The sequence below is a fragment of the Triturus cristatus genome, chromosome 2_1 (genome assembly GCF_964204655.1).
Source record: "Triturus cristatus chromosome 2_1, aTriCri1.1, whole genome shotgun sequence".
Lineage (NCBI taxonomy): Eukaryota > Metazoa > Chordata > Amphibia > Caudata > Salamandridae > Triturus > Triturus cristatus.
The window spans coordinates 453,850,452-453,863,875 of record NC_140581.1 but is presented as its reverse complement, the minus strand read 5'-3'; the positions used below and the strand labels follow the sequence as shown (position 1 = coordinate 453,863,875).

General features: G+C 39.5%; 1 long non-coding RNA gene across 1 annotated transcript; it reads right to left on the bottom strand.

The window, feature by feature from the left end:
- Positions 1-8,982: 8,982 nt before the first annotated feature.
- Positions 8,983-10,468, bottom strand: LOC146865456 (uncharacterized). The gene is made up of 3 exons (XR_014976644.1): positions 9,965-10,468; positions 9,634-9,712; positions 8,983-9,333 (listed from the first exon to the last, which is right to left on the bottom strand). It is a non-coding gene; the product is annotated as an uncharacterized LOC146865456 (long non-coding RNA).
- Between the last annotated feature and the right edge of the window lie 2,956 nt (positions 10,469-13,424).

The following is a 13,424-nucleotide window of genomic DNA, read 5'->3' as shown; positions in this document are numbered from 1 at the left end:
ATCACTTATAGAAACACATACTTATTTATACAGGAATTCTTCCAATCTCTCACTCTCCTATATCCTCACTTATATACATCAATATTCACGTATACTAGTTTAAAACATATGGACACTCATAAAGACACTATTGAGACAGTCATTCACTCTCTTACTCACCCATACACACACTCATCCACCCATACTGTCCTGCTCACATACTGTCTTCAAAACACATACAAACAGTGAGTCACTCATTCATGCATCTATACGCTAAGTAACATCCCCCACTGAACCATACAGACACTCATACTGATACTCTAAAAATGAACTAATAACCCATATACACACTCATGTAGCTACTCACCAACCCATGCAGCCACTTATACACAAAGTGAGACACTGATACAGATATTTAAATATTTAAACATTACTCACTAATACTTGTATTCACTAATATACTGTTAATAAGTCAGTTATACAATTAATTTTACAAAAAAAACATCCATTTAGACACTTATTTACCCATTTATTCTTCCATTAACCTTCAGATATACATATATAAAAAATATTTATTTTTCAGAAAGACACATATTCACTGGATGATGTCATCAGTGATGTCATCAGTGATGTCATTTGAGATGTCATCAGTGATGTCATGAGTGATGTCCCTGACCATGTCATGAGTGATGTAATATGTGACGTCATCAGCAGTGGATTTCGGTCGCGCGAGTTATAGTTAGCTGAACTAACTATAACGGGGGAATTTCAATGGTTTTGTACGAGTGAAATGTCCAGCTAACTATAACATGTGTGAAACTTATGTTTTTTCAGTGAATTTGCAAGGTTTTTTAAATGCTACTTCCTAACTATAACGTGTGTGAAACCTATGGTTTTTTCTGTGAATTTGCAAGGTTTTTTAAATGCTAATTCCTAACTATAACGTGTGTGAAACCTATGGTTTTTTCAGTGAATTTGCAAGGTTTTTTAAATGCTAATTCCTAACTATAACGTGTGTGAAACCTATGTTTTTTTTAGTGAATTTGCAAGGTTTTTTAAATTCTAATTTCTAACTATAACATGTGTGAAACCTATGGTTTTTTTAGTGAATTTGTAAGGTTTTTTAAATGGTAATTTATGTATGTATTATTATATTTTTTATATATTTATTTTACAATAAACTACCTATGTATATAGTTATAGATTGACTGTATCCTGTAATATGGAATGGCTCAGCTCTTTTTTTTTTATTTGGATAAAGTTGAACAGCATAGTTAATATCTTCTATAAACTCATAAACAGCAATATTTATAAAAAATGTTTTTTTTTTGGGACCTTAGGGGTCTTTCATGGTCCCCCTGAGAAGGCCTAGGGGGTCAGGGACTCTCTACCCTGCCCCCTTTTCACATTCTCCACTTGTGTTTTTAGCTCTCTTCTGCGTCTAAAACTCAAAATAACGGCTGGGGGGTGCGCGCACCGTGCGCGCACCCCGCGATTTTTTGAAAAAAAATAAAATGTTTTTTCACCCTTTGGGGTCCTTCAGGGACCCCCTGACAAAGGTTAGGGGGTCAGGAACTCTCTACCCTGCCCCCTTTTCACGTTCTCCACTTGTGTTTTTAGCTCTCTTCTGCCTCTAAAACTCAAAATGGCAGCTGGGGGGTGCGCGCACCGTGCGCGCACCCCGCGATTTTTGAAAAAAAATAAAATGTTTTTTTCACCCTTCGGGGTCCTTCAGGGACCCCCTGACAAAGGCTAGGGGGTCAGGAACTCTCTACCCTGCCCCCTTTTCACGTTCTCCACCTTTCTTTTTCACTGTCACACACAAAATGGCATCCGACACTTCCTGATTTCGACCGATTGGAATGTTGACTGACATCTAACCACCAATCAGAATTATGCTCGCGGACATTTGGTGCGCGCCCCGCACGGTGCTCGCATATAGATATTTATGTACTTTTAACTGCAATTTTCTCAGGAACTACTGAGCAGATTGACACCATATATGCAAAAGGCACATGCCTGACCTGAGGACTACCTCTTTGCCAAATTTCAACTAATTCTTGTCAGCCGTTCGGGCTGTACCTTCGACTAAAGGTCCTACGGGAAAATGCATGGGGAAAACGCGTTTTGGGACCCCCCTTTTTTCTCAGGCCCCGCTTGACGAATCACCCCTAGACTCTCAGGGTAGGAGCTGAGCGGAGCGCCCCATTAGTTTTGAAAATGTCACGAAGATAAGTCAACCAGCGCCAAAGGTATTCAAAATAGAAATTTCAGATTTCCTATGTGAACTCGGTCCTAACTATAACTATCTACTGGCGACCGCCAGTAGATAATATATATATATAGATATCCAGCTACATCCCACCCTTAAACATTCCTCTTTTCTCATGTAAAACTCTCAGAGGATTTGTCCCTAGAAGACTAAACGTCACAGGCAGAAGTTCTGTAGAGATAAGTGAATTGCAAGTCAAAAGGTGATTGGGTGCTCATGTTGTTAATCCCAACTAGTGGCACATGATACTGTTATGTATTCATTGTAAATTAAAGGGCATGTGATGCTGCAAATGCACAGAAGTCTAGATAGGTGGTGGTCTAGTAATACAAGGATCTCAATATTTAGAGACGTATTATACAATAACATCATTGTGGCTTCACATATGTGTGTCATACTAACTACCTATATCATTTCAGTGCATATTAAATGTAAATTACGGTATTTAGACATTAATTTGTAAATGGGCACTATAAAAGACATACAATTGAAGCTTTTAAAAAGAGCTTTCAAACATGAAAAGCAAATCGGTGTTCAAGACTGACCTACAAATCTTGAAATTTAAAAAAATGTTTACAAATATATTTTTGTTCCAAATGTAGACATCTGATAACTGCATTCTTTTTTTAAACTGACAAAAGATGAGCCACGTGCTTGTTCTTTGGGATGGTTTTAGTACAATGAGTATGATTGTGAATCACTCTTGAGACCTTAAGAAGCTTATTCTCAAAAAAGTAAATGTAGGTGAGCATATTGAAGTCTAGTCAACCTTTTCCCCACATTTATTCTTTTTTGGGAATTTATAGAGTTATAGAGGATTACAGTTGGACATCTATAGCATTCATAGACTGCTATATTCATTGACTTCTAGATGTAGACGTCTAGCCTATTAACATTTAGCACTTAACCCTTAGCAAGTTTTGGGAACAACATTTTTTCACCATTCTGAAACACGTCTTTTTTTCTCCATATGGTTAATATTCTGTGATTATGATATCACACAAGAAGAGAGATTAAGGGAATTAGTGGGTTCACGCCAGCCCTTAGTTACTGATCAAACCACAAAATTGATGTGACTCCCCTGTGTTTCACTCAGTACGCTATTTAGTGCACCATGAGCCAGAGATGTGCTGATCCTCCACCTATCGCTATATATCATAGTATTATCCAGAGAAGATAAGTAATATCTAAGACCTCCCTCAGGTAAACCCCAGCCTGAGGTCGAGTCCGCCCTGGGTGGGACGAGGTGGCAAATGATGAAGCATGTCACATTACGTGAGTGAGCCATCCTCATTCAATTCTTGTAATTGTCAAACAAACTGGGAGAAAAGTAGATTGCGATAGTTGGAAGATCAACACATATCTGTCTCATGGTTCTCTAAAGAGCATACTGAGTGAAACACTGGGGTGTCATGCCAATTTTGTGTGTTTATCAAATATTCTGTGATTAACACCGCAACCTTGGAACGTCAATGGCCAGTGTTGCTCCTGGCTGTTTAACACCTATGACACAACAAGCGCAAGTTTTTGTTTTGACTTTTCTAGTGCATGGTTGAGTGTTTGCAGCAGAAGTCTAATTGTGCTGGTGATTTGGGCAACCAGATACTATCAATATAGTTGAATCATCCATGAGCAATCTGTGGTAATTATACCGTGGGTATTGGAGAATTATCCTACCAAGTCCAATAATGATGTACGGTCTAAACAATAAAAACTCACATTCTGTGGCAATTCAAATAAATACAAACATCCAGTTTCCTAATTCTTAGTGATTATGGTGTCCCAGTATGTTACACTTTATGTGATGGTGGTGCCCAACTTGTTATTGGAAATAAAATGAAAAACAATCACTGAAACAATGTCCCTGCAGCTACTCGGATAGCCTTGAAATCCAATGAGAAGGAATTTCCCAAATGGTGGAGCAGAGGCATCTTAAGACATGGGAAAGTATGCAATAGCCCAGGGACCCCACCCTCCAAAGGGCCCGTGGGCAAGTAAGCTTTCTTTTTTTGACCTCCATCTAATCTATTTCTCTATCTAAACCTCTCTGCCTAGCACTACCTCTGATTCTGTCCCTCCACCCAGTTCCATCTTAAGCTTTTTTGGAGTCCTGGGAAAGACATATTTCAACAGTTTTTTGGTGCGCCTGTTAAGGTTTAACATAAATTGGTATTGTTTGGCACTGTGCACGCTTGAGTTAGCAGGCCACTAAAATATGTCTTGCACAAGGACCCATTCTTGAGATTACACTGTGGTGAAGTTCTGTTTGGAGCGAGTGACCTCGGTAGTCAAGGTCAAAGAAGCACAAGTTTGAGGGGACTGCTAATAGTTCTGGAAATAAATGACCTAGGAGATGGAAACATAAATAGCATCTCGCCCCCCCCCCCATTCCAAACCAAGAAAATGATAGCTGAATATTTTGATACAGCTTGGTTTTATACTGAAAACAAATCAGTCTGAGGCTGTTGCAGGGATTCTGCTTATGCACAGAACTATGCGCAGGAGACCAGGACCTCAGAGAATTGTGGTGTACCAGAAACTCCCCTCGGAACCAAGAACCCCTTATCCGTCTAGCTTAGTATCCCATTTGTTAGCCTAGATCTAGCTAGGCGGTCCCAATGTATAGACAAACCAGAACAAGCGACTTAGATATTTCTCAGGAGTGGTGGGAATCCGAAATACCTGTTTGTATCTATATGTTAGTCCACAACAGAATAATGCAGACACAGTAAGGTTTAAAGAGTTTATTTTATAAACCTCGCGTCCTAAGATGCAGAACAGTTTGGGTTTGCCGACATTCAAACAGAGGAGCTGATGCATGAGAGAGCTGGCTGATCCTTTGATGTGATTCTACTAAGCTGATCTATACGGTATGGGGTCCCCCCTGTTAGCCTAAGAGACCTTCTAATAGTCTAATAATAATGTATTAGATTCTAGAGAAAGGAGTGTGGCTGTATACCTCTGTCATTATTATTATGATTGCTCCTTTCATTTTGTATGGTATAGTAACAATGCTTATGGTTCTGATCTGTACTGTTAGTCTGCTTGTGTTAGCCAAAGTACTGCATCTTAGGACGCGAGGTTTATAAAATAAACTCTTTAAACCTTACCGTGTCTGTATTATTCTGTTGTGGACTAACAAATAGATACGAACAGGTATTTCGGATTCCCACCACTCCTGAGAAATATTAAAGACGCTTGTCCTTCAGATATTGGCAGCTGCATGTATGATATGTCTAAAAAGTGGTACGATCAATCTAATCACAACACTCTGTACCTTCTAGTGACCCAGACTCGTTCCTTACATGATGTACAGACCAAGGGCACATTTCACTGTTAAGAATGTGAAACAACAGTTTGTTATCCTGTAAGTCAAAGTCGAGTCAGCATTTCTAAAATGAATAACACATAACAACAGTGTCGTGTGCAGCGCAGCAGAAACAACAAGTTGGCTTGCTAACAATTATCTCGGTTATGCTAACTTAGTGTTGTAAATAGGGCGTGGCTTAATCCATCCTACAAGGCTGATACCATAGTATTAAGTTTGACATTTAATACAAATTACCAGCTGCATACTACATTCGAGAAGACTTCATTAGTAAAAATTCAGAAAAGTATTTGCAGTGCTCCATAGACTGTCAATGACAGTCTAGTTGTTACATAGATATCTTTACCACAAGTACAGTGCTCAGGGGGCCCCCTGCAGCTTAGGGGCCCCCCGCACTGCGGGGGATGCGGGGGCCTGTGTTACGCTCCTGTAAGGAGGCAGTTACTAGAGGGCTATAATATCAGGCTGATATTACAGGGTCACCCCGTGGTAGAGGAGATTGACTGCAATACTGATGTTGTTAAAATGGGTTCTTCTGTGTCATCAGAGCAGTTATTATTGGTACACCATGAAAAGAACCCCCATTACCGCAGACTGCAACTCTCCAGATACACCAGTCGGTGCTCCAGCTAAGAGTGATTGTTGCCAAAGATGGCAGATTGATATTATTTGTATGCATTTCGTCGATGCCTAATGCTGAGATTATCAAGGTGGACTTTATTTCAAAAGAACCAACTGCCTGTGGGGATCAGCCCTTTTCATGTGTTCTGCTTCGATTTTTAGATTTTTATGGACCTAGTTTGTTGGCATTGTGGATATACCGGTTGTGGGAGGCTGTTAATCAGTTTCCACAACATGTGAATTTTTTTTCTTAAAACATGGTAAGTATATTGAAACTTTAATTGGCGTAGATGACGTTCATGTGAGCCCACAGTAAAAGGCCCCAAAAGTGGCATAAAAGGTAAAAAGCAAATTAAGGCATCAATGAACTGTTTGCCATCTACATTGCATCCACATGTGAGACTGACAAGCATCCATGCAACACTAGAGTTAAAGTTTATAGTTAGAATATCAAACCCACATTCTAGAAATTTAATTTATAAAGATAGTATTAATTAAGTCAGTTGAAAAATGAGCCTTGAAGTGGCCTGGTCTAGAACTATGATTTTCAGATTTAAAACAGGTAAATTGTGCCAAATTGCATGTCTCAAATGGCAACAGACACATTACAATTCTTTTAGTAGTGGTGGTGTGGCAACTTAGCATCGGCGCTGAAAATTCCAGGTTCATTAGTTGGACTGGGAACCAACTAAGAACAAATCTGGGAGTGCAAGCCCTCCATCCACATATTCTAATTTAACTGCTTTGTTTGTTAGTAATTCAAATTAGGAAGGCTGGAACATGAGAAAATTGTCCCTGGAGTATAGATCCTCTAAAGTGGTACAGCCTCCCTCCCTCCACTACATTACTGTCATGATTGGTGATATTTCCTTAAAGGTCTACAAACAACCAGATATCTAAGCCCTTTAAAAAAGGTGGCCTTCTAAGATTCTCTTTACAGTCCATGTACCAAGCCCTCCTCAACTGTCTTATTAAGTATAGGTACCAATGTGGGGTTACCCCTGCCACTCGTTAGCAATAGAGGGAGTGGCTGGTTCTCAGCCGAGCCCGCTAGCAGCCTTTTCAATCATTTATCCTCCGGTTAGCACCTTTTGGTTGCATGTTGGAGCTGACTAACCAGCTAATACAGTTCCAAATCTGGGAGTCCAAGACCTCCATCCACATATTATAATTTAACTGCTCTGTTTGTTCGTAATTCAAATTAGGAAGGCTGGACTGATGACATGGTTCACTGAGTTGGCACACCCATTGGCTGTATTGGCCTTGAGAATAAAAAATGTCACTGGTGATGTTTTTGCCAACACAAAGCTGTCAAGCTAATTGCTGGACTTCTTGAAGCCTGGAAAACTCTTGCGAGTGTGGGGGCTCCTTGGCTGGGCAGGGTAGGAGGCTCTGCCTGGTGGCTGACACCACAGGCTTATGGGAACCTGTTCTCCCATGGGGAATTATTGGAGCTGTTCCGTCCATAGGAGCCCCAGACTCAACTTCTGTCTGACGCCACCCTGCCCTGGGTAAGGAAAGTGGCTTTGCTCGTTACCTCCCCCTCTGGCCTGCGGGGACTGGGCCTCCCAGGCACAACCATGGATTTACTATCTTATTACCGGGAATTGCAGGAGCTGTTGAGCCCTCAGGAGCCCCAGACTTCTCCCAGGTCCTATGTCACACTTGCCTGGGTATGAAAGGTCACTTTGCCTGATGCCTGGAGCGCTGACCTGCAGGGACTGCACCTCCCAGGCAAAAGACATGGCTTTGCCTGACTCTCACAGGGGATCACAGGATGTATGCAGCCCATAGGAGTCCCAGACTCCTGCTCGGTCAGACACCACCTGCCCCAGGATCTGGTTGATGGCTTGGCTTTCACAAGGGGGTGTTCTCCACATTCATCTCTACTCCACAGCCAGGAGGGGCATAAGAGTCCTGGTGAGTTTGCAGCCATCGTGTGGGACATCTCCCTTGGGTTTTCAAGGACCAGCAAGAGTTCGGCAGTCGCTTGCCAATGCTCGGGCCCCTCTCTCTGGTCAAACTCATTCCAAGCACATCTGTCCTTCAACACAGAAAATAGAACCCACAAGCTTCTGTGGGATCATTTATGTACCCACACTGGATGCCACTCAGGGTTCGGGAATATGTCCCTTCTGAATGGCGCTCGCACATATCTTAGGACCAACTGACCCATGTTCAACTGCTATTCACATGGAACCTTACTTCACTTCTGCCTTCAAAGATCTTGTTAGGATATTTTCTATTATCAGCAAGATCTGCACCTTCTGTGCACACTGCAGTGACCCACTAACTTGTCGTGGCTTAGAATCTGCAGCTCTCAGCACCTGCGACATCTGGGTATAGGCCAAACACTCCAGCACCAACCATTTTGAGGGCTAGATGATTTGGCAGGTGAGTTGTTACACACTCCTTAGAGGACTCAGACTTCCTTGGCCACGGTCCTGTTGTCTATATCTGGGGTCTAATAAGAGTCAGGATCTGGCGCCTTAAACCGGCATTTGTCTCTTCAACAAAGGGGGGAACCCAAATAACCCTCCGGCATCTGGGAATGTAAATGATATATAGAAAAAGATAATGCCTCGGGACTGATACTCTCACATAAGTTTAGGCGAAGAGATAGATGAATTATCTCTCCCCTGGAGTAATATTTATTTCTCCAACAAAACCTGTATTATTAAATTTTGTGACCAAGTCAACGGCGATTCCAATGAAAACCAAAAATGTATCAATTACTTTTTATAAGTGTGAGGATATTTATTTTCTACCACACTTTTTTTGAAATTCTTTTGTTTTTAGACATATATATACAAACAAATACAATATTTACAATACTTACATATAGCACAATCACTGAACATATACATATCATCAAACGCCCTTTTTAATGTACCAGGATGCTTATGGGCTTTTTTTGAAACAGCATTCCTATATATAGAAGATCACTACTAAAGACGCACTACGAGATTTTGTCGTTTACAATCTCCTAATTATTTTGAGTGCTCTTTCACAAATAAGTCAAAACATAAATCATAATCCAGTGAGTGTCTTCAAAATAAATGTCGACGCGTTTCAGCCAAATAACTCTTTTGGCCTCATCAGGACTAGGGCATCCGAACCAATAATTTACAACCTGTAAGAACAAATTAATTGTCCCTATTAATATCCATCTTATCTCTATTTAGATTATATACACAGAAACACAGGAATAATATTAAAAGACACTATATTACAGTTATATTACAACAGTTCAAAACTGAAGTGGCGGCTCATACAACAAAACGTAGAACTTCAAATAAAACACCCAGAGTGTATAACAACCTTACAACCCAATCTAATATATCACCGACAGTGAATGTAAAGCAATTAGGTGTATTAATATGTGATATGTTGAATAAACTTAAAATACCTTATATTGAAAACTGCATATTACCTATTGTCCAATTAGGGTATGGTCGGAACAAATAATCGTCTTTTCTTTCTTTCTTTTTTCTATAAATTATTTTGGCGGGCTAAAAGCAATCAAAACCAAAAATTATCTCAATGGAAAATCACTCCACCTATAATCAATGTATCTATTTCCAAGTCACTGACTCCCACATCCGTTACCCTTTATCTTAAAGTCAGTATAATCTCAAAGTGCATCGATTGTATCGTTATTTAAAACGAGAAAACCCAAAGTAATTGACACCGTAGGTTACACCCATTAGGGGAAATTAGATAATAGAACCTGCCTATTATTGAAAAGGATATGTGGTACATACCTTGTGTATAATTATTCGACCCTTCCAAAACCACTCGTTATACGGTTCAAGTATTCTGCATATGTTTGTGCATATACACTGTTTTAGCACTGCTTGAGGTCGCCTCGCTCTCAACTCTGTCAATAGAACCAATAAAAAAACCAAATCTAAGTATCAATTCTCTTTAGCCTTGGTGTAACGGTAGGTATATTTACACTTTTGCCGAATCGTACGTCTCCTTACCTCGAAGTTTATACACAGGACCCACTTCTAACGTTCCTTCTCCCTCCAGTCTACACGGATCGCGTCCGATGTCACGTGATGCGGAAGTCTATTTAAACCCGGCAAATATTGCCGTAAACATAATAAAAGGACCACTCTCTCTATGTTGATGGTAGACAACGACATTGCCAACCATAGACCTAGTAAAAGGACTACTATTCAACTGAAACGGAGAACAGTAAGTTTATACATACGGAAACGAATAAATACCCAAATTCACCAAAATGCACATATATGTTATTGCCGCCATCATGGAAAGTCCTAATCAGGTCCTAATGGATTCAATTCAGAGTGGGGATAATTGAATAATATTAAATGCCCTAAACTAGCGTTATATGCTCTTCTTTTCTTTTACTCATTAAATACCTGCTTAAACAAGATTGAAAATAAAGTGCAAAAAAATGTAGAGAAGTTACCTTATATCCCAGTATATTACCGCCACTCCTTACATTCTAGCTATCCACAATACATTAGTGTAGATAAGTACGAACCGACTATTGCAAGCAACATCGTCTGAAGAACATGTGAACCCTTTTTACGCTCCATTATTGTATAAGAGCCCAGATCTCATCTTTATCATTAAGGCCTAGCGTTGTGGTATGATATTTCGCTATTAGTCTGGCCTCTAATCTGTTAAGTTTTGTTTGTAACTCAGTTTTTTCGAAATTACCGACTAAACACATTACTGACCATTTTAAGTCATTTTCTGAATGCAGATGGTTCTGAAAATGCTGCACCAATGGGGCCCCCTGAACTTTACATTTAATTCTTGATTTGTGTTGCAATATACGTTTCTTTACATGCTGTGTTGTCTGGCCTATGTAATATTTATTACAAGGACACTTTATGCAATAAATTGCATTTTTTGAATTGCAATTGGAAAATGTTTTTTGGTAGTGCGTAAGGCCATTAATCTCCAACTGTTTGGAGTCTTCTGTTAGATTACATGCCACACAGTTTTGGCATCGGAAGTGACCAACTACCGGTGGTAATTGCAGGAGGTTCCGCAGATCTTTTCTTGGTATTTCTGTCTGTCTTGTAGCCCTCACGAGTTGTTGTCGGATATTTTTACCTTTTTTAAAAGCAAACAAAGGTTTCGAAATTCCCAAAGGCTCAATTATTTTCCAGTTATTTTGGACAATTTTTTTGACTTTATTAGCTTTTGGATCAAAAGTCAACACACATGTCAATGGAGTGATTTTATCCTTTGCTTTTGGAACTAATAAGACTTCCCTCGGGGTGTACCACGCTCTTTTGAGTGCACCTTTCACTAATTTTTTCGGGTATCCTCGAGTTATTAATTTGTCTTTTAATATCTCTGCATTAGTGAAAAAGTCTTTTTTGTTTGTACAATTTCTTCTTACACGGAGAAATTGTCCGTACGGCAAATTTTCCTTTAAAGTACGTGGGTGGCTACTTGTAAAATGTAAAAGAGTGTTACGGTCTGTCGGTTTAGTGTATAGACAAACCCCCAGTACTTCATTTTCCTGTTGGATAAAGACATCCAGAAAGTTTATTTTGTCATGGTCAGCACTTTTAGTGAAGTTAAATTCAGCTGTTCTTGAGTTTAGCCAGTTGTGAAAGTCTTGTAGACATGTATCATCTCCATCCCAAATCATAAAAATATCATCTATATAGCGACACCAAAACCCAATATTGGTTAAAAATGGGTTGGTGTCACTATATATCCATCTTTTTTCGAATTCAGCCATAACTAGGTTAGCTATTTCAGGTGAAAAACTGCAGCCCATTGCGACTCCCGATACTTGCAAGTACAAATTTTCTTTGAAATTAAAAAAATTATTTTTTAAGCATAAAGTAGCTAGGGCTATTATGAATTCGGTAGGAACTTGATGGGGGCGATCTCTTTCATCCAGTTTATATTGCATGACAGCCAATGCCTCATCTTGTGGAATGTTGGTATACAAGGATTCGATATCGAAGGACACCAGAAGTTGTTTTTCTCTGTTATAAGGTAATCCTTCTACCTTCGATATCAAATCCATTGTATCTCTCACATAGGATGGAGTCTTTTTCACCAAAGGAATCAGAAAAGTATCAATGTATTTGGCCAATGGTTCCAAAATAGAACCACATGCAGACACAATGGGTCTACCTGGTGGATCTATCAATGTTTTGTGCACCTTTGGTAAAACATATATACTTGGTGTCTTAGTTTTGTCACTATTGAGATAATCAAACTCGTTCTTACATAACCAACCTCCCTCTAAACCATCTTTGGTAATCTCAAAGATCTCTGATTTTAACTCGAGTGTAGGGTTAGTTCCCAGTAATCTGTAATGCATTGGATTAGACAATTGTCGAATAACTTCATGATCATATTTGTCTGTATCCCAAAGCACGATTCCACCCCCTTTATCAGCCGGCTTAATTATTATTGTAGGGTTATTGGCTAAATCTTTAAGGGCTTGAAATTCCTGTTTACTGCAGTTAGCATTGAAAAAAACGTTCTTGTTTTGTAATGCGTCAAGTTCTCTTAGAATTTGTTCCTCGAAGATCAAAATTTCTGTAGGCAGAAGAATGCTTTCTGGGATGAAATTTGATTTATTTCTTAGGCCACTAATATTTAACTGTTCATTTTTTTCTTTTTCTAAGAAGAAGGCTTGAAGCCTAACCTTTCTCAAAAAGTGTAGAATCTCAGTTTTAGTGTCCACAGGATTTTGTAGGGCTGTGGGAACAAAAGATAACCCTTTATTCAAAACCAACAATTCTGTTTGAGTGGGCGTGTATTTAGATAGATTATATATAGGTATAGTCTCTAATCTATCTTGCTTATGTAAGTTGTTTATATTCAACGTCTGTATGTCTTCTTCCTGGTTCTGAAAGTCTCTGGATCCTGATTTTGATAATGTTCTGGAGTCTGATATTGGCCTTGTTGGTGATATTGGCCAACTTGTGTATTGTATCCTCTCCATCTTGTTCCTCCTCCTCTCCCTCGATACCGGCCTCTGCCAAAAAAAGGTTGGGATCTGGGATATTGTGGGTTTGGATGATAATTATTATAGGACCCTTGGTCAGAATCTGAGGAGGTGTCTGAAAAAGTAATGAATTTATTTCGTGATCTACCCCTATATTGCAGATTTAGGGAGCTGGGATTATTGTTCTGATAAAAATCTTCCTTTAAATAAGGGTAAATCTCTTCCAATTTAAAGTTTTTTATGTCTCTAGCCACTTTTGT